Raw genomic sequence first — 25,492 nt, 5'->3', positions numbered from 1 at the left:
TTTTGGGCTCAGAACAATTCAAACAGCTGAAGTACAAGTAATATCTGAATGCTGTTTGTGCGTTATATTAACCAAGGAACACATGCACATAAAACATTTTCGTTTGGGTGATTTTATAAAGTGGTTTTAATTCTATCTATATCCAGCATCATTTTTCCTATGACCTTTTCCTCATCTCATGCTTAAAAGAATCAGGGAATGGTTCAGTCCAGAGAGAGGAATTTCAGCCCAATAGTTCCATGACTTGTTGGCTTTGCCTAGCATTTAATCCTAAACATGAAGGATGCAGTGAAGTACAAGTTAAGCCCTATGGGAGAATGACGGTTTTAAAGTAACATGGGATGAAATTTCAGTTCCACCCAATTCCTAGCTGCTGTGACCTTGAGTAGTTACTTAACTTCCTCAAACTTTGGTTTTCTAATCTTTAAAATGGGGTAATGATAGTGTCTGTGCCATCAGTTAACCATAAGTATTAAATCAAATAAACCATTTAAAGTACTCAACACAATGCCTAGCACATCATAAGCAATCTATAAATGTTAGTTAATATCATCATATTTCTGTCCATTTGACTTTTTCCATCTCAGGAAATTTCCTTTTAGTCTTTTTGCAATGAAACCAAAGTCACTGTTAGCTCATCCCATCAAACATCCATTAATAATGCAGATAGACAGGTTCATGTTTCATAGCCAGAGGCCCAAATTACCCACAGCCATCTTGTCCAAAAGAGGGGATAAAAATCAGCAGGTTGAATTTTTTCCAAACTTCAGCCTGTAGCCTTGAGCATCTTAGATCCTCAGCTGCTTCAGCAGAAACCCAAGTTTAGCTGTTTTAAAAAAAAATATAAGCTACTCTCCATTCAATGATGAAAGAATGTCAACAATGTATTCTGAAGTGGATTTTTGTGCAACTCTTGATTTATAAATGCACAAAAAGTAACAGAAAATGTGAGAATATTCACAGGTTGAATTTACATGTTTTCTAATCCTCATGTCGGTATATACTATGTGTATAAATTTCTTGAAAACAAACCACTTATGTATCTTAATGAGATGAATATAAGAGAATATCCAAAATACAATTATTTTGAAATGTATATATTTGGCAAAATACAATCAAAGTCCAGGTGGGACCGTGATCAGAGAGATGACCCACTAAATTATAACTATTTTTCTGTGATATTGACTCCAAACCTCTCTTCGATTTTGATGAAAAGTCATGATTTTCTTATCTTTCTTTGTATCTTCTCCTGCTATCCTTTCATTTATTTATCTTTCAGTAAAATTTCACCTTCACCCAATCATCAGAAGACACTTTTTGGTTATTTGCCCAACTTACAACAATTCCTTTTCCTCTGGGAACTGGCCTTCCATTTACCTAGAGAATGTATTCAGGAGTCGTGTTTTTCACGTGTAAGCCTGTCCTCTTGTTGAAGGCCAATTGGACTTTGGGTGGACGCATGGTTTAAGCTGAACCAATCATCCCAGAGATTTGAACTGGGAACAAAAGATAGTCTCTGAGGAGTGGATAAATAATAACATATTAATGTGTTAAAAAGATTTAAAGCTCAGGAGCACTGAGACACCCAAGGGGACAGAGCAGCAGAGAAAGTCAGTTAGCGGAGAAGGACAGCATTGAAGTAGACATAAAGGTGTAACTTGAGTTCCTGACAACTTTCTAGGACATGGTTCTAGGCTCCTTGATAACCACCTGCATTCCTGCTCTAACTGTGGTACATTCATTGACTCATTTAATAACTCATTCACTATAAAGTTTTTGAGTGTTTACCAGACATTGCGCTGAATGTTTTGCATACTTTGTCTCACTGAATTTTAATTAGAAGTCTAAACCACAACCAACCATGAAATAGCAAAACAATGCTTATACTCTGACAGCATCTCAGGGAAACCTGGAGAATTGATTCTGTCTATCACTGCGAATTTTCAAGCGAAATCCCAATTGTTTTCTGACCACTCTCAGCTAGGTGAGCTGAAGCAAAAGTTCCTATTTATAAAGTGGAGTGCTATCTTCCAACATCGCACTGCGGAGCAGATGATAATCTCTGGCCATTATGACCTACATAAGGTCTCACATATTCACTGGAGAATTTTGATGTGAGCAAGAAAAGTCACAAGGGAGCGCAAATATGATTTTTCGCTTTCACTTGTGAAACATCAATGACTAGTGATATAAGGCTAATGGTAGCCAATGCATTATGGAAACAGAAAAAAAATCTCCTCACCTACTGTTTCCTAACTTTCTACGTCTATATAGCATAATGGTGCAAGTCCATAAAGAGCAGTCTCCAGGGAAAACATATTTTTTAATTATCCTAAATATAAGATGTGGAGAAATTATAATTTGTTCTATGAATAGGCAACTTTACAAGAGAAAAGAATGCGCCTACTCAGGTAATAGATGTAAGTCTCTCTCAGGTCACTGCTGTTTCTTTTCTACTGAAGAAGCAGAAATGTTTGTATCAGATCGCAACATTAAACTTGTATTTCATTTCTCATATTAAATACCAGCCATCATTACCTGGGTTATTGTTGGAGGGGAGACACAGCACTTTCATCACCCACCTTCCCTGAGGTCTTGTTCTTCCTACCCACTTAGTTTTAACCCCCAGCACATCTGGCTGACATCATGACTTCTCTGTCAACACCGCTCAAACCTTACCTTCTCAAAGGAGTTTGTCCTTACTAGTGAATTCCATAGCCCCCTTACAGCTCATTTAGAATAAAAATTCTAATTCCTTCCCATACTTTTAAGACTATATGGGATCCTGACCCAGGCTTTCTCTCCAGTTCTTTTTTTTTTTTTTTTGAGGAAGATGAGCCCTGAGCTAACTACTGCCAATCCTCCTCTTTTTGCTGAGTAAGACTGGCCCTGAGCTAACATCCATGCCCATCTTCCTCTACTTTATATGTTGGATGCTTACCACAGCATGGCTTTTGCCAAGTGGTGCCATGTCTGCACCCGGGATCCAAACCGGTGAACCCCGGGCCGCCTAGAATTGGAACATGCAAACTTAACCGCTGTGCCACCAGGCCGGCCCCTCTAATTCTTACTTTTTGCTACACTTCCCTTTGGACTCTAATAGGTGCTCACACTTGAATTAGGGAAAAATTGTTGTATTAGTTTGTTAGAATTGCTATAACAAAGTACCACAGACTGAGGGACTCAAAAATTTATTTTCTCACAGTTCTGGAGGCTAGATGTCTGAGATCAAGGTGTTGGCAGCATTTCTTCTGAGGCCTCTCTCCTTGACTTGTAGATGGCTGTCTTCTCTTTGTGTCCTCACGAGGTCTTCCCTCTGTGTCTGTGTCCTAATCTCCTTTTATAAAGACAATAGTCACATTGGATTAGGGCCTACCTCATGACCGCGTTGTACCTTAATTACCTTTAAAGACATCATCTCCAAATACAGTCACATTCTGAGGTACTGGGGAATACGACTACAACACACAAATTTTGGAGGGACACAATTCAGTCCATAACAACAATATTCTTTAGCCATTGAGGAATCTTCTTTGTGAAGTTTGGACAGGCCACATTAAAGTCATAAGGTACTCAAGAAGAGGTGGCAAAAAAGGTGACAAAAAAATTCAATGACTCATAGAAGCTTGGAGTATGACAAAATCTTGAGCACTTGTGGCCTTGGCTGCACAGACTTGAATGGAAGCTCTCATGACCATTTTTTCCAGAGGACCATCTTCAGGGAGTTAGTGTGGGAGGGGCGCTGAGCAGAGATCAGTATATGAGATCAGCAGGCTGCGGGGACAGCCCTGCGGCTCTTCAGGAAGTTGGGACCAACTGAAGGGGGTCTCAGGAGGAAACTGCATCTAACGTTGTTCTACTAAGAAAGCGAGTCTCATGAAAAATGGCTGTGTAAGAAAATCCTTTTACTTCCATTTATCATAAACTATCCAATGAAATGACTATGCAAATAGCAGGCAACATGATGGATTAGGAGAATATTATTAAGGAATTTAGAAACTTTTTAGGTGGTTCTTGGGAAATGTTGTTGAATAAATAAATGCCACATTGTGGAGCTCAGGCAAAAACCCAAAGGATTTATCACATTATTGAAAGGAAAATAAAAGATGGAGAATTTAATATTCTGCAAGATTTAGTGAGGCTGCCCCAAGTACACCAAGAGAAGCTCATTTTTAAATGAACTGTTTCCTCATGTGGGAAAACAACAAACAAAAACAAAGATAAATGAAAACAATGAATTTTTAATACAAAACAGCAGCTAAGTCAGGGACTCTGCCAGGGTGTTGACTAAAGTTGCCCCATTCAAAGAAGGGGAAACTCTAAGTACTTCTGGCTTACAGCTAGAATCTAGCTTTATTTACATTGTTCATGGAGAATTTTGAAAAGTTCATTAGGATTGATGTCTCCTCTGAAAAAACAAAAAGGAGCAGCAGATCAAAGACATTTCCTGTATTTCTAGAATCGCTGATTCCTACATGTTAAGGCAAGTGCTAGAAATTGACTTTCAGATCTCTGTGTGCATCTAAGTGTGTTATGATTCCACTATGCACTTTTCATCCTTTCTTGTGTTATTACCCTTTGTTCTAGCTCAAGCCATGTTTAGATTAAGATGTATTTGATGCAAGATAGCCCAAAGAGTTAGAAAGGGTTAGAAGTTTTCCTCTATATTCTGTAAGTCTCTCAGGAGTCAACTGGGAATATACTTACGGCACAGGCTTCATGGAGCAGGGACCAGAAATTTTGAAGCTGGGATTGCTACAGGGGACATTTTAGAATTTTGCCTGAAAACACTCAAATGGCAACCTCTGGCTCCCAAACTCCTTTATGGGGAAAGCTGAATAACTATAATTTCTGGTCTGTGCAACAATGACGTGAATATATGTGTGGCTTGGGAGGGAGAGGTGCCTTACCTTTGGCATGAAAACTTGAAGAGAATTCAAATTCTTCATTGATTAAAAGGTTGAAATATGAATATAATTTCTGAGAGTAAAATACCTTCTAAAAAATATTCCTAGTAATTAGGCATGCCCTGGGATTTGTTTGCAGAACAATTCAAAACTTAAGACTTGTGTATTAATTCCTGTAGGAATTTGATACATTTTATATGGTTTCCTAGATTTAAACATAAGGGGATAATTTTAAAAATTACTTTTCTGACCTAATTTATGCTGAGCTATGACCAGAGATAATACAGATTGTTATAATATTCTTTTATTAAGACATTTAAATCTGCAGTTGAACCTTCCTATCAATGTGTTTGAAGGGCTGATGAGTTATGATGTAAGCAATTAAGGCAATTAAACTCTGCTAGACACAATGTTCTGAGAAATTATTTACTTACAATCAATGCAGCATGAGATCTATTTTTCTCATATTGGACTAACGAGAACAAATGTCATCAATAATGTTACTTTTTAGCAACACATGTCTTGGAATAGAAAAAAATACCCTTTGATTTTCTAGTTTTAATAAGTTTATGCTTAATTCCACTCTCTGGGTTATTCATTACCATGCAGCCTAGACAAGCAATTAAAATTTTGTCAAGAGCACATCTTCAACCTGCACATGGATGACCTTTGGCAGGTCCTTCATCCTCGCTGCTACTCAGTGTCCTTAACTTTCTGATAAAAGGTTAGACAAGTTTCTCAATCATTGCTAAGCACCCAAAATAGACTTGATTTCAGTTGGTCTGGGGACAGCCCGAGCATCTCTATGCTTTCAAAGCTCCTTGGGTGAGTCTATCGTGCAGTGAAGGCTGAGAACCACCCAACTGGATAAGGTTAGACTTCTAGCTATGCTATTTTAAGGTTCAACAATGTTTCTTATATAATGGTCGATCATCAACTTTTATTATTGGAGATGAAATTTGCAGAGTTTGACCATGATGAGAGTTTGGAAGTGAGGATTGGAATTTCACCCTACTTTTTATATGAGAATCCCTAAAACCTTGTATGTGAAATTGGTAGAAGGACCCCTGGTGAAGGGAAGGAGCAGTGATGGCAGAGCTGACTTGAGAGGGTGTCATGGATTCCAGGGACCTTTGGGGGCCTGGAGTGAAAATCACTGCAAGAAAGTGACAGGATCAGTACTGAATGGTAAGCCTTATACTTTTCAGATATGATGACACTTAACTGGAGGAATCTGTAAATCCTAGAATTTTCCTGAAAAGAAGTGAACTAAAATATCTGAGTACAGTCATGCGCCATATAACGACGTTTCAGTCAACGACGAACCACGTACACGACAGTGGTCCCATCAGATTAGTACCATGGAGCCTAAGTGTGTAGTAGGATATAGCATCTAGCTTTGTGTAAGTACACTCTACGATGTTTGCACTCTATGATATACACTCTATAAGTACACTCTATGGTCGCCTAACAATGCATTTCTCATACCCCCGTCGTTAAGTGACGCATGACTGTAAATACATTGATATTTTTTGAATTATGAAAGAATACAGGCCTGTAAAAACAAAGTAAAAAATACAGCATAGTAGGAACAAAAAGTAAAAGTCCCTTCTCTCTGCCAAACTCAACCTGCTGCATTCCAGAAGTAGCCACTGATTATACTTTGTTGTGAATCCTTCCAGATGTTTCCTTTGCATAATAATCCTATAAAATATTCATGAAATCTATCCAATGACACATTTTAAAAAATAAGATTAGAATCATCGTATTATAATGGTGTTCTGTGACTCTTTATTCCCTGAATCTAGTATATTGAAAGGATATATGATATATGCTAAACTGTGAAACTATGGCTCCTTCCTTTAAAAGCTGTTCAGGATTTTTGTTGAGAGGATGTACCCCAACTTAATAAGCCAGTTCTCTTGTGGTGGACATTTTCATCATTTCCAGTTCTTTGTTCCTATGAAATATTCAGTAGTGATCATCCTTGTTCATATATGTCTGATCAATTGGGCAACTATCTCAGTAGAGTAGATCCACTGACGTAAAATTCTTGGGACAAAAAACTTAAAGTGTAGATCAATTTTGAAATTGTCCTTGCAAACTGTGATATCAGTTAATAAGGCCATCAAAACTATTTGGAGTTTCTGTTTTGTCACAACTATACCAACCTGGGGAACTGTGAAGATTTTGGAGCTTCGCTATTTTGATAGGGGAATTGTTATTCTGTAGTGTTAATTTGCATTTCTTTAATTACCAGTGCAATTTTTTTAAACCAGGAAATTTACAAATAGACTCCTACTCACCTACCTACCAAAAGAAAATTACATAAGTCTTCTAGTTAGATGGTAATGAAAGAAAACAACTGCAAGGATATATTGGAGGAATTTAGGCAGAATGCAGGCATTAATTTGCATTTTCTAATCAGAAATGCATTTATTTTTCTCTTTGTCCTATGTGGCTTTCTAATTTGAATATTCCGCAGCAGAACCAGGCTGACTGAATACTTAGATTTAACAACAATAGTTAAACATATTCCTTTCTTATGATTCCGCTCCATCTTTCTAAGGTGAAACATTTCAAACAAAGTAAATCTTAATTTTGAATTCAGATAGCTCACTGTTGAAATTATTATGAACACAGTGGAAACAAAAAACTTTTCAGAATATTTTACCTCTGTAGACAAATCAGCACTTTCAAAGAACATTAGCATGATGTGGGCCCCGTGCGTCATTTCCATCACCTTCTTTCTCCCTCCCCAGCCTTATGAAAGCAAAAGTTAATGGATAGCCTAAATAGAGGATGGGCCTCAACATGAACTTCCCGGGCTGGCTGGCAGGCACCATGTTTTCCAAAATGATCTGTCCTAGAACAGTTGCTCTCTCACCAGGCTTTCCTTTTCTCTTTTTCCTGTCCTCCCCTCTCTTAGCCTTCGTAGGCTCTCACCATTCTTCTAGCACAAACCCCTCTTGCTGCAGGGAGCAACCTTTCTCAGCCAGTGCATCACATATTTGCTTCATGAGACACCCATAAAGGGGAGACCCCACCCCTCAACTCACTGCAGCCTCACTCTCTTTCTCCCTCTCTTCCTCCCTCGTCCGTCTCAGCCACAGGGTCTGTGCTATCTTCCCCTTTGTCCTACATTAGTTTATCAAAAATCTGGTCCCTTTAGTCAACCGTGAACGTCTAAGAGCATGTACTTGGATCAGGCCACGGCTCTTGGCACCAAGCAGAGTGGTATGCATGATGAATTATGAAACCCCATTTCTGGACAAGTTTAGCATCTCTGGTTCTGCCAGGGCACTGGACCAATGAATGGGAACATGTGTGACAAATCAGAAAACCCTTCTTGGGAATGCTTGGGTGGAGAAGTCTGCAGTCTGCTACTGTGACAAACTAAAGACCCGATGAAGGCGCTTCAGGGGTGACCTGAAAACAAGCCACTTCTCATTTATGTTTTAAATTTAGGGATTGCTTAAGATTTAGCTAATATAGTCCAGGTTCGATTTTTAAAACACCCACAACAAAATCCTTCTCTGTGTTTGGTTTTATACATCATCTCTGAACATGAGTTAAATATTTGCTGCTGCCGTAAACACAAACGCTAGTTCGATGAGAAGGATTAATGCTTTCATCTATTTTAGACAGCAAGCACCATGCCTCCTTTGGCATGCCTCTCCGTCTCTGGGAACTGGCTGTGCAGGACTCGCTGTTACACTGCACAAGGATTTCCATTCTGCCCATGTGAATACTCTGGGTATAGATTTTGCACATATGTGACAAATTCAGCCACTACCGGATTTTCACCCTCCCGTTCTCTTTGCTTGTTATCACAAGACTAAGAACCCGGATTTGTTAAGCCAGGCATTTTAGTGTGAAATATATACATGTACACATGAGCACTCCTCCCATTTCTCAACACTCATGAATTATTCAACTTGGATTTTTCCTCTGTGCAATAGGTGCAGATTCTCCTTTTCTCTCTTCTATCAGAAAAGAGGAGAGAGCGTTCTCTCTCTTTTTTTTGTATATATCTACTCTTTTTATTATTATTATTATTTAAAAAAAGGAATGTTTGTTAACATCATTTTTAAATAGCTTGACACAGACATCTCACACCAGAGATAGCTTTGTCCTAATGCTTCCAGTCCATCGTCTCCATCCAATACTAACCTACGTTGCCTTGATGATGAGATAAAAATACTCTAATCCACTCAACGCTTCTCTTTGGCCCTCTCTTGATGCATCATTCAGGGAGAGAATAATCTTACAGCATTTGGCTTCATTCATATTTGCTATTGCATTTTAGTACATATTTGCTCAATTTACCTGGGTGCCCTGTATTTTATTTGGGGACCCTTGCTGATACCCTGGTCTATGCCGATTACAATCTTACGGCACCTCTCTGTGTCTCTAACAAACATAGAAGAAAGAAAAGTTGGATAGAGACCATTGCAATAAAGCCTGAGAAAATTGTACACTTTTTGCAGCAAAGGGCTATATTCGTTCTGTTCCCTGCTGTCTCCTCAGAGCCTAGCACCCTGGGAGTGTTCCACAAGTATTTGTCTAATGAACTAAAGCATGACAAATATTGTGCAAACTGTTTCCTATGTATGTCTCTGCTTTACCCTGGATCAAGTCAAATGTTTTTTGTAAAGGACCAGATAGTAACTATTTTAGGCTTTGTGGGCCATATGGTTTCTGTTGCAATTGTTCAATGTTACCAGCATGGTAATAGCCATAGATGGTATGTAAACAAATAAGGATGGCTGTGTTGCAACAAAACTTTATTTACAAAAACAGGTGATGGGCTGGATCTCGCCTGCAGGCCAAAGTTCGCTAACATTTGCCATAGACACAAGTCCCCTCCCAAAATGTGAACGTGGTGCTGGTCTGTCCCTGCTGCTTTTGGGTGGCAGCGGTGGTGGGGAGAGTAGAGAGAGCTGTGATGGCGAATATAGACCTTCTCTCTCCACAATTCCCTTTCCACCAACAATCCCAGGGAGAATACGCATATCTTCCTTTTAATGCCCAAACTTGCTGACAGTCTCAGGCAGCCTTAAGTGTTGCTGTTCAAGCATCAAAAATAACCAGTAGCAAATAGTGTCGGAAATGATTTAGTGTTTTTCAGTTTTCTTGTTAATAAAAAATTAAGTGAAGATCACAGGGTGGGGCAACTCTCCGTGAGAGTCAATGACTCACATGGTAGCCTCTCCAGGGGATCAGATAGTGAGTTTCTGTTTTCCGAACATTGCCCAGGAACCCTAAGTTTCCAGATAAGAGATGTCTAGACACCACAGACTGGAGACTCATGAGACTTCTGGAATCAGAAGGAAGTAACTAACGGGTCTGTAGGTTCTGATTAGTATTTAAATCTAAGGGCATCCAAGGGAAGCTTCTCTCTCAATCAGTTGAACTGGCCATACCAGAGAGGGGCCAAACATTGTCCAACTTTAATTTTAAGAGCAATGGGAGAGGGATTCCCAGGGCAGGTGGAAGATGATCCAGCACGCAGGGCAGCGAGAAGCTCCATGTCGGGGAGTGCTGGTTGCTGCTGGGATCTGAGACAGTTGCCTGCCTCCTGTGTTTGTTTTCATGGATTCACTGGTGCAACTTCTCTGATCGGAAGGGAGAGGGGGTTTCTGTGAACACAGCTGCTCAACTGTCTCGTGCAGGTGCAAATAAACCACTAACACAGAGGAAGCATGTAAAGAAAGAAAAGGTCTTTCTTGGTGGAAAAGGACTATTTGGTATGGCCAGCCATTCCTTCTTTTCTTTCCCTTTCAAGCAAAGATTTCTCTCTACTCTCCTTAACTCTTTACCTATTCAGGCATAGAGTGTTTTCCCGTTTTATAACTATCTCTCTTTTTTTCACACTGGGACAGGATCTGTTTTTTTATATATAAATTGTTTTATATATAAATGTTGTATATATTAAATGTTTTTCATATGTGTATTTTTTCCTCTGCTCTTTTATTCAGATTCCCTTCTCTCCACGAAGTACCTATTCCTTCCTCAACACTCTTCATCTTTGATGACTTAGCCCCGATACCACTTCCTTCAACACAAAGTCTTTCAAGACTTTGAAACCTCCCCTGTCTATGCTGTCTCTGTGCATATGTCTGTCATTGAATTCGTGGAATTATATGATAATTCTCCATTTGTGTGAGTTCTTTGTATTTAATCATCTGCGTCACCCTCCCTAATCAGCATGGATTTTACATAGTCAGCCTTCAATAGAATGAATAAGATTCGAAACTAAGGTTCATAGAGGGTAAATGTGACCAAAGCTAGAGAGGTAGAAAGTGGCAGATGGAGGATTCTGGTCTGCATGCTTGCCAGTTCCCCGAACCACAGCCTCTTCAGATTAACCTACTTCAGGAGTTTAGGAATGCCTGGCCATCTGCGGCAGGCAGTGCAGTAAGAACATTATTCTATCCTTTCTCCTGAATTCTTCATCTTTTCCCTTATCTTCACCCTCTCAGCCACGACAACCATCTCGTTCCTTAAGAAAATCATCCAGTGCAGCTCATGGAATGTATTTCCTCAGTGCTTTTCTGCGTGGGCCTCTCTCATGGGAAGGATCTCTTCTTGTCCCTGTCCCAACTACCCCATCTCCAAAGGCCAATCCCTCTCATTTGATCTCTCTATTCATTCCAGAAATGGGAGATGCTCTACTCAGCCCTCTTTCTATCACAGAGAACTGTTAATATACCAGCAGATCACTGAAATGTTCCTAAGGATTGACTGATACCAACACAGAGATTTGGGTCTCTTCCCACATCAAGAGGGGCCACTTAAATAGAGGCCACTTATTTGTGACTTGTTGGTTTTCCCAGAATTGCTTGCAAGAATGGACTCCATTCATTTTATACACACACACACATACATGCGCCTCCCCCCGCCCCAATACCACTCACCCTAGAAGACAACTGCATAGAGTTAGAGTTGCTTGAGAAGGAAGCTGATAACAACATCTTGAATTTAGACCAGTGCTGTCCTATAGAACTTTTTTTTTTTGAGGAAGATTAGCCCTGAGCTAACATTTGGCACCAATCTTCTTCTTTTTTTTGCTGAAGAAGACTGGCCCCGAGCTAACATCCGTGCCCATCTTCCTCTACTTTGTTTGTGGGATGCCTACCACAGCATGGCTTGCCAAGCGGTGCCATGTCCGCACCTGGGATCTGAAACAGCAAACCCCAGGCCACCAAAACAGAATATGCGAACTTAGCCTTTGTGCCACCAGGCCGACCTCATGTCCTATAGAACTTTTTGCACTGATGGAAATGTTCTATGTCTGTGGTATCCAATACAATAGTTACTAGCCCCTTGTGGCTAGAGAGCCCTTGAACTATGGTTAGTGTCACTGAAAACTACCATTTTTATGTCATTGACATTAAAATTAATTTAAATTTTAATAGCCACATATAGTTAGTGGCTACTGTATCAGACAACACAAATTTAGAGCATCTGCTCTCATTATTTCAATATAGGGGTTTATATCACTCTTACTATTTGATGTTTAATGATAGACAAAAAACATAAGCAAATTGTTAATTTAGTTACTATTAAATTAGTATTTATATGTTATTTATTAAATAACATACATATTATTGTATTTACTAGTATAAATTAATTATTTATTAAAATTAAAAGTAAAAAAATTAATTTTGTTTTATTAGAATACCTCTCCATAAGTTTTCCACTTGAGATCAACCTTGACAACAATTCTTGGGGTACCCTGAAAGCTTGATAAACATTTTTCTGTGTGTGGTTTCTTTTTTTTTGAGGAAGTTTAGCCTTGAGCTAACATCTGCTGCCAATCCTCCTCTTTTTGCTGAGGAAGTCTGGCCCTGAGCTAACATCCGTGCCCATCTTCCTCTACCTTATATGTGGGACACCTACCACAGCATGGCTTGCCAAATGGTGCCATGTCTGCACCCAGGATCCAAACCGGCCAACCCCAGGCCGCCCTAAGCAGAATGTGCAAACTTACCTGCTGCACCACCGGCAGGCCCTTGATAAACTTTTTGAGAGGAGAAAATGACTAGTTGCTGAAAAAGAAAAGGAATCCCTAAGTATAATCCATATATTCCAAATATTTTTCAAAAACCTTCTAAAGTTGTGTTGTATGTATGAGGGGAAGGAATTTATACTTTATGTGGGAGCTCGTTGAAGGCTTAGAAGAGGCTGGAGCCAGGGACAGAGTCCCGAGTTCCAGAGCCAGTGGTAGCGCGTGACGTCGGGTAAGTCACTTAATCTCTCCGAATTTCTGGTTCCTCATCTGTACATATGGAATGATAGCAACATCTACCCAAACTATCCCACACGGATTCTGGGATTAAATGAGGCAAAATAGAAGCAATTGCTGTGTCAAATACTATGCGGATGATAGTTGTTGTTGAAATTTTAATCACTATTATTATCACTCTGTAATCCTTCCAAAATAATTCATTGCGAGCATCAGCCACAGTGGGGAGGAACCACTGTCTTCACCTTTTATTGTAAAGTCATTCTGAAAAAGGGCGAAATTTTACTGCTAACCGTGGTGGGGTTTGCTTTCATATTCACCCCCAGAAATATCTGTGTGTGTGCTAGTGGACTCCACATTTAAACAAAGCAATATTGTCTAGAAGACTAAGTCTTAATATATATGCCTTTCTTTTCTGACTAAGGCTCTTTAAGTTAAGATTTCCCTCTTCTGTTTTTATAATAAAAAGATATTTCAGAAAAAGCATGATAAGCTTTTCCCTGCATTTCTCATGACTCACCCAGTATCTTGTTTTGTAATCTGTCCTTTGGCCAAAGCCTTCAGGGCAAGCGGCATCTTCAATCTGCGGAAGTTAAAGACTGAGAAAAACAGAGAAAATCACCACATTTAGTCAAGATTCCTTACCCACAGTAAGCATTATTGTTTTTACTTATGGGGGCGCTAATAATTTCAGTTAACTATCTCTTTTTTTTCCTGCTGTTGTATAAGGGTGTAGGTCAAGTCGGTCCCAAATGACAGTAAATTATTCCAAAGGGTGGGGGATATGCGCCCCTCCTCTTATTTTCCGTACTTAGGGAAAGTCTAAGCGAATTTTCAGTTTCTCCCATCCAACCCAAAGAATATTTTTAATAGGGAAGGAAATTTTTTTATTATGGTCACCTATTAAAGTTTCTATATTTAAATGTCCCACTCTTAGCTACTACATTTGATTTATGTTTTCCAATTTCTAGGCCGAAATCTAAATACGCTTTTGCTTGACAAATAAATGTAATGATTTTCAAAACAATCCATTTTGGTTTATATACTTTAATGCATAGGAAACAATTGATCTATGGCTTATTGTGTTGTAAGCATTTAATAATGAAAGTGCTGTTTTATGCTAAACAATGAATCAGAGAATGCCTTGGCAATACTATTCGTGCCATTTTGAGGTTATATATTTCATACTTTAACAGTCTAGCCAAGCCTGGAGTCTAGATATAAGTTTGCTATAAATATATTTTAAAGATATTATGCCATTCTCTAACGTATACCATAAATACTTGTACCTGAAAAGCTTTCACTGCAAGTTCTCTAAAATGTTAACGCCATGGAAGAATATTCCAGTATGTGTTAATATCAGAGGAAGCCATCTTTGCGTTACATGAATCATGAGGACATGAGTTTAATCTTTAAGATGTGTGTCCGTTGGTCTAAGATAGAACATGCATGTAAGACTCTGAGAGGACAAAACTGAACGTGATGCGTCCTCTTAACTTGATGGGAAATCTAGAAGGGCTAGAAAAAAAAGAGAAAAATTAAAAATAACCATGAGAGTACAGCTAAGCTGTATTCAAAGAAAAAATAGCTGCTTTGATTATGTCTAAGCATTCCCACAATTATTCTTTGGAAGCAAATCTAATCTTTCAAGTAATCTACAGCTGCCATTGCTGAAATGGCCATTGTTACAGCCTGTTGGGAGGCTGGTAGGTGCAGGACACTGTCATAAGCATGTCGTCTCAGTTATCGCTCTGACACACTTTAATAATGTGGGTTATGGTCCTTAGTTTATGCATAAGGAAACTGGAACTCAAAGAGGCTTGATCAAATCAGCAGACTAATCATCCTCAGTTTTAACAATCAGATGAGGGTAGATTTTTTCCTAATGAGTGAAGGACACACGGAGCTTGTAAAGTAAAGCAGCAGGGTTAAACCACCATTTAAAGGGACTCTCTCTCTCATCTTCCTGCCTCTGCACATCTTCCCTCCATTCTGTCTGTCTTTTTTTTTTTTATTGAGGTGTAATTGACATGTAACATTACATGAGTTTCAGGTGTATAACATAATGATTCTATATTTGTATGCATTGCAAAACGATCACCACAATAAGTCTAGTTAACATCTGTCACCATATATAGTTACAAATTTTTTTCTTTTGATAACTTCTAAGACCTACTCTCTTAGCAACTTTCAAATATGCAATATAGTATTATTAACTATAGTCACCATGCTGTACATTACAGCCCCAGGACTTATTTATTTTACAACTGAAAGTCAGTACCGTTTAGCCACCTTCATGCATTTCACCCACCCCCTAAACCCCTGCCTCTGACAACCACCAATCTGTTTTCTGTATCTACGAGCTTGGGTTTTTTTTTTTTTAACTTTCTACGTGTAAGTGAGATCATATGGTACTTGTTTTTCTCTTTCTCTAACTTATTTCACTCAGCATATTTCCCACAAGGTCCATCCCTGTTGTCACAAACGGTAAGATTTCATTCTTTTTTATAGCTGAATAATATTCCCATTCAATCTTTCCCTGTGAAAATTTTACTGGTTCTCCAAGGCTGGGTCCAAATGCCACCTCTGCCCTGATCTTCCAGTACATAGGTCTCACTTTTCCTTTTTCTCTTAGTGTAGTGTCCATATTTCTATCAGAATACTGGCAATCATGCATTCATTAAAAGAACACTTATTGAGTGATACTTGGTACCTAGTATAATAGTGAATTGTGACGAAGTCTATCATTCCTTGGGTGGAAAATCCTTGACTTACTCATCTTTGTATGTCTTATAACACCTAGAATAGAGACTTGCTCATAGGTACTCAACAGAGATTTGAACATGCTGCCATTGTGACTGCTCACTGAGCCACATCCAACAACCTTACCAACAATTTCATTTTTAATAAAATGTATTACAAATGACGTACTTAGGATACTGTCCCATATATTAAAGAGTTGATAGTTGGGGATGCCCACAATTAGGGACTTAGTTATGCTTCAGTTGCTAGCACAAACTGCTTGGGAACGCTGCCAATATTCATTGCTAAAGTTTTCCCTTTTTTAAGAGTTTTCTTTCCATTCATCTAGGAGGGAAAACATTTATTAGATACTACTAAGACTGTAATACTTTGTAATTTCTGCTCGTTTTTAGTGATAGGAAGATTTTCAGAGCTTTTGTGGGCTGCAATAGCTGGTAATGAGAAGAATGGAGTTGGAACACTCAGGAGCAGAAGCAGTTAGGTCAGGGACGAATCAAAATTATATAAAAATATGGAATCTTGGGGCCGGCCCGTTGCCGAGTGGTTGAGTTCGCGCACTCTGCTGCAGGCAGCCCAGTGTTTCATTGGTTCGAATCCTGGGTGCGGACATGGCACTGCTCATCAAGCCACGCTGACGCGGTGTCCCACATGCCACAACTAGAAGGACCCACAACGAAGAATATACATCTATGTACCGGGGGGCTTTGGGGAGAAAAAGGAAAAAAATAAAATCTTTAAAAAAAAATATGGAATCTTAAGGTTTCATAGTCAGGATCTTATGAAAGTCATCCCTAAAACCAAATACTACCCATGGTCCATAGCAGGGCATGTAACAATTAATGATTAGAATTACATCCAAATGTCTATGTTTAAGCTAATCATTTCTTAAAGTAAAATTTAAAAACTTGCTGCAAATGTAGGCACGTAATTCTGGCATTTATGTTGTCTGAGACTGATTTCATGTTGAGAATTGCAAGGTGTGGAATTTTGACATTTTCTGAAATGTAGACTAACTGGAATTACGCATGGCTGTTTTAATCAAGGTAAAACATCTCATTTAAAAGTAAACAGGTGACTAAGCTTGGTAATACATATTGAGGCTATATTCCCAGCCATAAAATTATTAATACTTCTTGGCTAAAAACGTTCTTCTCCATTGTTATTAATTTTTAGTTATTAAGCATAGGCTGTAAACATTAATGGCAATCTCTTACATTTGAGTAGAGCTTATAAATTCTTCAAAATATTTTCATCTAGATTTTTTTCTAGGGGAAATTAACATTTATTTAGAGTGTGTGAGGACCTGGAATTGGCCACCCCAAGATATGTCTCTTTGGTATCAGGATTATTTGAGGCTGATTGCTTTTGATAAACTGGGACAGGCAAGGAGGCTCTGAGGAATGAAACTTGCCCTTTGTTAGGACACGTTTACATTTGTAAGGTAAATCTCTATCTGTAAAAGGTGCCTCCCTCTCTGTACCAGGAAGAAGAAAGGAGATGACCTTCTCTCTAAAAAGTCTTAATCAATACCAAAGGCAAGGACTTAAAATCTGCATTTTATTGTGCTAGTCTGGTAACCTCCTGTAACTGACTTCCCTCCCCCTCCCAACGTTGGCATTCCTTAGGGATTAAGCATCTTTCCTTAGGTTAGGAACCAATTGCTGCTGCGCTCACCTGTGACCTCCCAGCTCCGGACATAGACTTGCCTCCTGCTACGCCCACCGAGATAGCAGACCATTACCTGCTGTGTCCATCAAGCACAGTGCCGACAGGGCAATCTTTTGACTATTGTTGGAGGGACGTTTCAATCACATGTGAAACACCCCGTTTGGGGGCTATATAACCACTGTCTGCACCCCACTTCTTCGGTGCCCTTTCTTCCTTCGGGAAGAAAGGCCCCGGGCCGTGGTTCCTCATAAAGCTTTGTTTAATTTTCTCTTGCTATTCTGTCTCATGTGAATTTAATTCGTTCTCCAGCCAGACGAACCCCCATTTGGGGAGAGGAAATGTCCTCCTCCCCTACAAGTGCTAGTGATGTAAGGAAGCTTATATGTTATCTCATTTTCATTCACAAAACAACTTTTTCAGATAGTTCCTGTTACCTCCGTGGTAAAAATTTAGAAAGCAGACAGACACATTTCTAACTTATTTAAATTTGCCCTGTTAATACAGGACAGAAAGCAGATTCAAATTTAGATTTGTTTGATTGCAAAGTCTTTGTAATTTCCCCTCAAAAACTGATAACAAGGAGGTCTAGTGACTTACCCAAGGTCACACCCAGCATTCCCTCTTTTTGTTATTATTATATTCTTTATTACTCTATGCTTTATACATTTACATTAGAAAGTCAAGATTGATTTGTATTGTTTTAAGATTTCCCTTCGCTTATAAAGGTTAAATTTGGTTTTGACAGGAAAATCTGCCACCAAGGACTGCTTACCCAACTAGAAATTCCCTGTAAAGCCTGAAGCGAGTATCTGAGTAATTAACCTGCATGACATAAACACTCTTTTTCATGTGGTCACGCTGTCTACAGTAAAAGTTATCTTAAGCATCATTTTACTAATCAGGAAGTACTCTTCTGGAATTCTCTCCACTTGAAATCCCCTAAGATTGAATGAGATGCAACTTTGGGGCTCCAGTGGCATGCTGATGATAACTATGACGTGGAGTTAAATTGTCTCCAATTAAATTGTCACCTCTTTAAGAAACAGGGACTGTGCCTTCTTTGCAATTGATTTCCTGCATCTCAGATATTATGCAAATATGACAATTATACAATATGCGTATTTGTAAAAATTTGTTGGAGAAAACTCTAGACGCCAGCAGTCAAATCTACAGCCCATTCTCTGAAATGATAAATGGCAAAACTTCAAGGATACCAGTACCGTACAAGCAGGTTTCAATGATTAGCTATTTATCACCTGAGAAGAGTTAAAAGTAGCAAATTTCCTTTGGCAAATCTTGTTATATATATGTGTATTTAGCTTCAAGAGCAGAGCGCTATACATTTGCTCCTTGGAATGGTGTAAAGTCAGAGAATAATGTATTGAGTCCACTAGGTAATGGAAGTTAAAGTTAGGTAATAGAAACTTCCGGAAAATTTTGAGTTCCAACCTTCAAACAAGACTGAATACAGATCTCTTTATGGTAAAAGCCATGTGTTTCCCCTCGTCCAGTTCAGTGAAATCAAAGATGGGAACCAGGGATGTTTACTTGGCTCAGCACAGACCCAGGTGGCATTTAGTAGATTACTGCTGCAATGTCCTAAATGGCACTTTAGTGCTTGAATGAGTCAGTGTGCCTCTGAAAATACCTCACACCCAGGGACCAGAGGGATCAGGCTAAGTAAACATTAGCAAAATCAGTTGATTACAAAAAACATCCAAACTCTCAACAATCTCATCAACAATCCAGGTCAAGAGATCCGGGTGGGATTGGCTGCATGGTTGGTGAGGAAGCGTGTGGGCATCAGTCTTAAACACTGAGGTAATGACTTGTCTTACTTTCTTAGGAGCACGCAATAAACATGGATCCTTTTATGCCATGGTGCCCTCCAGGAGCCATCTGGAATTTAACCCGGGAAAGGGCCCTATTTGTGTCATTTGCTGGGTGCCAATTATTCAAAGGCCTTTATTTTATAATGGATTTCAATTGACACTATTTCCTCATTTGCCAATTATCTGAGATGATAACTCAAAAAAAAAAATTAAACCTTACATTCAATCTTGATGACTTAACATCCCAAATGTTAGGAATGTAATTTGAAAAAAAATGGAGTATACAACTAAGTTAAAAGAAACTTGAATTTTTTCTTGAGATGAGATTGCCAGAGGAGATAAAAGCAAAAATGCAAACATTGTCCTGATGAGTGAAAGGTTTTAATACAGGCATGACCAGTTTGACCAAAGCCCTCATTCTAGAAACCTATCATAAAAGAAGTCTATCTGTCATTACGTGAATTCCAAAACATCTGTTCCAGGGAAAAATGGAGTGGTGCCTGATGTCTGTGCTGTTCCAGGCTCAATTTTGCCTTGACTGAAATAAAAATAGCATGGGAATCTGAGAAGTTAGAGAGGCCCTATCAGACAATTAAAATGGCTTTTCTGCGAATATATTGCTAAATCCTATGAAATGATTTGTTAGGAATGGGTATAGTTGATCTGGCACTTCTAGAACTTAGTGTATTTCTGAATAATTTCTCAACTATTGGTGAAGATTTAAATATGACATTTCCTTTTCAGAGATTGAGATATTAAAATGCGCATTCAAGTCTAAGATACGAAGTAGAACATTCTTAAACTAGTTTTGAAATGTGATCTAGAAATGGGATTGAAATGTTTCTATAGTTTTTCCTTTCAAGAGATTTGTGTTTAAGTTCTGCTTTTCCAAAAAAGTATAATCATTCATTCCTAAGAATTAGAAAAGAATGGAGTTTTAAAAATCTTCTATAAAAAGCATTAGATAAAATTACAAAATAGTCTTTCGTCAGCCAATCTAACACTAAGCAGCAAAGAGCATAGCTTTGATTAAACGCTTTTTCATTTGCTGTGTGTGTGTGTGTACGTGAGTATCAGTGATCTTAGGTTTTTAAAAACATGTTTGCTTTTCATAATGCTTTATTTAAATGGTAAAAAACCAACAATAAGCACCAATGACGTTAGCGAGACTAACACTGCTCAATGAGAGCTTCGACACAAAGGAGATAAAAGCTAGGAAAGAAAAGGAAGAAAGGAATGGACCCAGGGACGTGGCGGAGGGTGTTGCATTTGTCATTAGGAAAGAAGCACATGTGACATGTCATATATTTCGTGTCAAACTGGTCAAAGACATTATTTTAAAATGGCATGTGGTTCATTGGGAAGCATTTTACTTCCATTCTCATTCTCAATTAAGTTCATTTTTCTTTGCGTTTTCTCAAAGGGAGAAAATATCCCATCTCTTGACGGACCTCCAGGGAAAGGCATGGAGGTGTGAGCATGAGGACTTAAATAGCCAAATTATGTCGGAGGCACAGATTCCATTATTCACTGGTAACCTACCCCATCCAGCTTTCTGTGGAAAGTAGGTCCTGACCACTGCACAGTCTGGGCCATTGTTCAGTTCTGATTGCAAAACATGTTCACTTAGAAGAGTTCCTTTTTAGACACAGTGAACAATGATTATTTATGAATGCAAAGTTCATATTTGAGAGCAATTTTTTATTGATATCATGGATGGATATTTTTCTTTAAAGCACAGTTTTGAGGTTTATTATTCCCAGGAAACATATCAAACTATATATTTGAAACGCTAAATATCAGGATTCCTGCTTGGGTTACCAGAACTGTTTTCCACCTTCTGCAAAATCAGAGCACAATTCCAGGATCAAGCCATCTCATTATTTAGTAATAATGATGATAGGCCTGATTACTGTAATAGTTATGGGATAGAGACCACCATTAGGCAAGTTATATAAGTTCTTGAGGCCTCAGTCTACCCATCTGTACAATAAGGATAATAATGCCCCTCTTAAAATGTTTTTATGAGGATTAAATGAGAAATGCATGTAATTACAGGCCCATAGTAGGTGCTTAATGAACGATAGTTATTCTTATTAGTATTATGCCTTACGTTGCATAGGACTTTTGTCACTTTGAGAGAGATCTGATGGGATCAGGTGGAACTCCTTCCCCAGGGAGCCAAGCCGGCAAAGAAATAAACAATACTGCTCACAAAATGCCTCTCCATTAAGATGGTAATAGGTGCAGCTCTGCTGTTCTTGGTGAAATAACCCCAATGATTACCATGCTCTTATTCTTCTCTGTCAGAAGTAAGATTATAGCTCTGGGTCAGTTTGACTTAAATCCAGTTTCTGGTCATCAGAGCCTAATGCTTAGTACCTTTTAAAAATTAGAATTCTCCAAAAGAAGGGAACTTCTGATATGGTAGTATTTTAATAAGCTTTTTCATGTACTATTTTAAGCTGTAAAATTATAACAGTATTGGCAATTACACAATTTAATTAATATTTTCTTTTCTTTCTTTCTTTTTTTTATACTTACGGCTGGGGATAGTCCTGAAAAAGGCATTATTTTAAAAATTGAATGAATAACCGAACACAAGTGATTTATCCTTCCCTGCATTGTGATATTTGGAACAAAACTGAAAAGGTAGATTTTTAATATTATAAGTGATTAAATTATTTCTCCTGATTTTTTTCTCTGTACTTAGCACATCATGTTAGTCAAATTTCCATCCTCTGAAGTGTTTTTTTTGAGATATAATTGACATATAACATCATATTAGTTTCAAGTGTACAGCATGGTTTGATATGTGTATATAATGTAAAATTATCACCCCAATATGTACCTCTGAAGTTTTAAAATGAAACCAATATCTATTTCTCTAAATTTTCAAGAGTTATGTTTTACTGACCTAGGCATAAAATACAGAAATTTCCAAAATAAATTGGCTAAAACCAAAATAGATTATCTGGAATGAAAGCTACTCCTTAACCACCGTCATGTGACTTCCGTGGATCACCACAGGTCATAGGTTGGGTCACCATAGCTGCTGTTCACAGTATGCAATGTTCAACCAGTTATACTCTCCAGGGTTCAACAGTTCGTCCCAGATAAGCATCTCCAGTTAGGTGTGCTTTAGAAACTTGTCAGGAAAATCTTAGAAGCATTGTTTCATTAATTTTCTCATTATTTCTCTTTGTATTTATGGTAGCAGATATGTATGAAAGGGCTCAAAACAGTATATCCAGAAAGAAAAAAAAGGCCCATTTATTAATGTAAGCATGGAGTGGAAATTCTCCACGTTGATTATGTCTTGCTTCATCATCCACATAAACCAGGGATTTGGGGTCAGGCCTGACTCCAAAGCTCACACTGAACTTTCCAACTTTTGGCTGTCCCTTCTAGAATAACACAGAGAGAAAGCAAACCAAGAAATCAAGTCTTCACCTCTCTAAGCTTCTATATGCTTTTCTTAGCTATATCCTTCATGTTCTTTTCCCCATCAACCCCACAGTCTATCTTTGTAACACTCCCATTTGAAGCTTTTAATCTTCCTATCTGGGTCTGACATCCCACTCAGGTTAACAATTTCCTAAGTGTTATTCTCCGGGCTATTGTCTCCCTTCAGAGAACACTGACAGTAGGAGAAATGTTGTGCGTGTGTCTAGCCTGTTAGTGTGAATTTTACGTTCACTTTGCCTCAGCGACACCTTCTGCAAAATGAGCCAGGCTGGGTTCTCCAATGGCAACTGTTCAAGTCCTAACCCGAAGACGAGAGGAGAGGAATTAGTGCCTGGACTCCTGCAGCTCAAATGCCTGGCTTTGAAGCCTGTTTCTAGCACCTACTATTCCTGTGAATTTGTCCAGTGACTTTCTCTTTATGAAGCCTCCATTTCCTCATCTGAGGTATGGGCCTAATAATAATTCTTCCTTCACAGTGTTGTTCTGAAAATTAAGTGAGAAAGACACACACAACGCATTAAGAAAAAAATGTGACACATACTCTGTGCTCAATAAATATTAGCTACTATTACTAGCCATTTTTACTAGTCTATAAATTAAGTTTATAAAAATCCTTTCACTTAGAATATTTCAATGCACCTTCGCAAGGAGCCTGACACCAGGATGAACAGTGAGGCCCAGAAATGTGAGTTGACTTATTTAAGAGGAACTGTTGATGGCGGATCAAGAACTGGAACCCTCTTCTCCATCACCGAGACCAGGGTTCTTTCAGCCACACAAACATAATAATACATTTGCAACACAATTAATCTGATGGCTCATACCCCAGATGCTGTTTGTTGTCTTTATAAGATCTTCTAGGAGACTTTGCTGATGTCATCGCTTTTGTTATTTTAAACTACAAGGGTGATAAGAATAATCGTGATTTGTTATCTGAACTACCTAATCTAGGAGCAATGTCTGCATTCATATAAAATTAGAGTAAACTTGGGTAAAGTCTAAAGTCAATGCATTTTTCACTCTGTTTGTCATTCGCACTTTGCAGATTTTCTGAAAAGGTAGGTTGGTTTAGGAAATGGATCCTTGCAAAGTTAATCTGAGGATTAGCATGTATGTGAAAGCTGCTTCTTCTTTTGTGTAGAAATGTGCCACTCCTAGGATATCCTGCAACACTGGTATGAACTATGAGTGTGTGTGTGTGTGTGTGTGCGTGTACGTGTGTGAATATTTGTGGGTCTAATTTTATAGAAATGGAAATAGCAGTCCTCTTTCGAAAGCTACACTAATACATTTCTGTTCAAATACATTAATCGACATTCCTATCTCAAGTATTTATTTGGGGTGAATAAGGTCAAGTGTGGGGCTGACTTATTTGGTCTCTTTACTGAGAAAGAAAGTGCAATCAATTTTGGGTTTACAAGGATAGAAGTGCAGAAAGCTTTTCTTTTCCTTTGTTATCTGCATGACATCTACTGACCTATACCTGGCAATTCTCTGTGACAAAAATGTGCAGAAGAGAATAGTTGAGAGCAGACAGAAAAGAGGGAAAAGTACAGGAAGGGAAAGTACTGGTGCAAAGTGCACATTACAAAGTATGAAATGGAGTGTTTTATTCATTTTATTTTAACAACGGAAAAATGCGTTACTTAGAGGAAATGCAATTTGATGTGGGTCTGGAGCCAACTAAGCCAGAACCATCAAAGAATCTTCTGGACTCGTCCTCTCTTAAACAAAGTTCTTGTTTTGTTTTCAGCAGGAAAAGATGCTATTAGGTATTGAATGCATAGTGTATACCAGGTACAATTCTCAACATGTCAACTGCATCGTGATTCAATTTTCTCCTACAACAATCCTAGCAATCCTTTGCTGTGAGTATCTTGGTTCCTATTTTACAGATAAAGTTTAGAGAATTTTCATAGTTTTCATAGAGCTGACAAATTGAAAAGTCAGAGTTTGAACACATTTCTGCGTGGCTCTGAAACTTGTAATCTTAACCACTGCACTTGTCAACATCTGTTGAGGACGATGTTCATGGGGTGTGTGATGGTTAATTTTATGTGACTAGGCCATGATACCCAGATATTTGGTCAAGCGCTTTTAGATGAAATTAACATTTAAATCAGTGGACATTGAGTAAAACCAATTACGTTCCATAGGGTAAGTGGGCCTCATCCTATCAGTTGAAGGCCTTAATAGAACAAAAACTGAAGTCCTAGAAGAAGAAGAAATTCTGCCAACAGACGGACTTCTGACTTGAAACGCAACACTGACTGCTCCCTGAGCCTCCAGCTTGCCAGCCCACTCTGCAGATTTTAGATTTGCCAGCCTTTGTAATCACATGAAGCAATTCCTTAAAATAAATCTCTCTTTCTATAAATACATATCCCACTGGTTCTGTTTCTCTGGAGACCCTGACTAATACAGGATGCTTCCTCCTCTTCATTCAGGTGAGTTGGCTGAGAGATGAGTCAGAGTATGCTTGCCTGGTGTGACTCTGTAGGTCATGGAATCTGGGTGGGCCTGAAGGGTCTCCATGAGCAAGGGTACCCTTTCTCAAGGGTGTTGGTGTGGCAGCTGAGAGCAGATAGCTCTCTTTTCCTCCA

General features: G+C 38.6%; 1 long non-coding RNA gene across 1 annotated transcript in view; it reads left to right on the top strand.

Annotated features, from left to right (window-relative positions):
* LOC138921239 (uncharacterized) overlaps positions 1-25,270 on the top strand; it is a 64,725-nt gene extending 39,455 nt beyond the window's left edge. The window contains exons 4-7 of the long non-coding RNA XR_011433658.1: positions 20,845-20,954; positions 21,978-22,073; positions 24,643-24,757; positions 25,046-25,270. This is a non-coding gene — a long non-coding RNA (uncharacterized lncRNA). The remainder of the gene's footprint in view (positions 1-20,844; positions 20,955-21,977; positions 22,074-24,642; positions 24,758-25,045) is intronic.
* The last annotated feature ends 222 nt before the right edge of the window (positions 25,271-25,492 follow it).

The sequence above is a fragment of the Equus caballus genome, chromosome 28 (genome assembly GCF_041296265.1).
Source record: "Equus caballus isolate H_3958 breed thoroughbred chromosome 28, TB-T2T, whole genome shotgun sequence".
Lineage (NCBI taxonomy): Eukaryota > Metazoa > Chordata > Mammalia > Perissodactyla > Equidae > Equus > Equus caballus.
The sequence above is the reverse complement of the archived record's forward strand: the minus strand, read 5'-3'. Positions and strand labels throughout refer to the sequence as shown.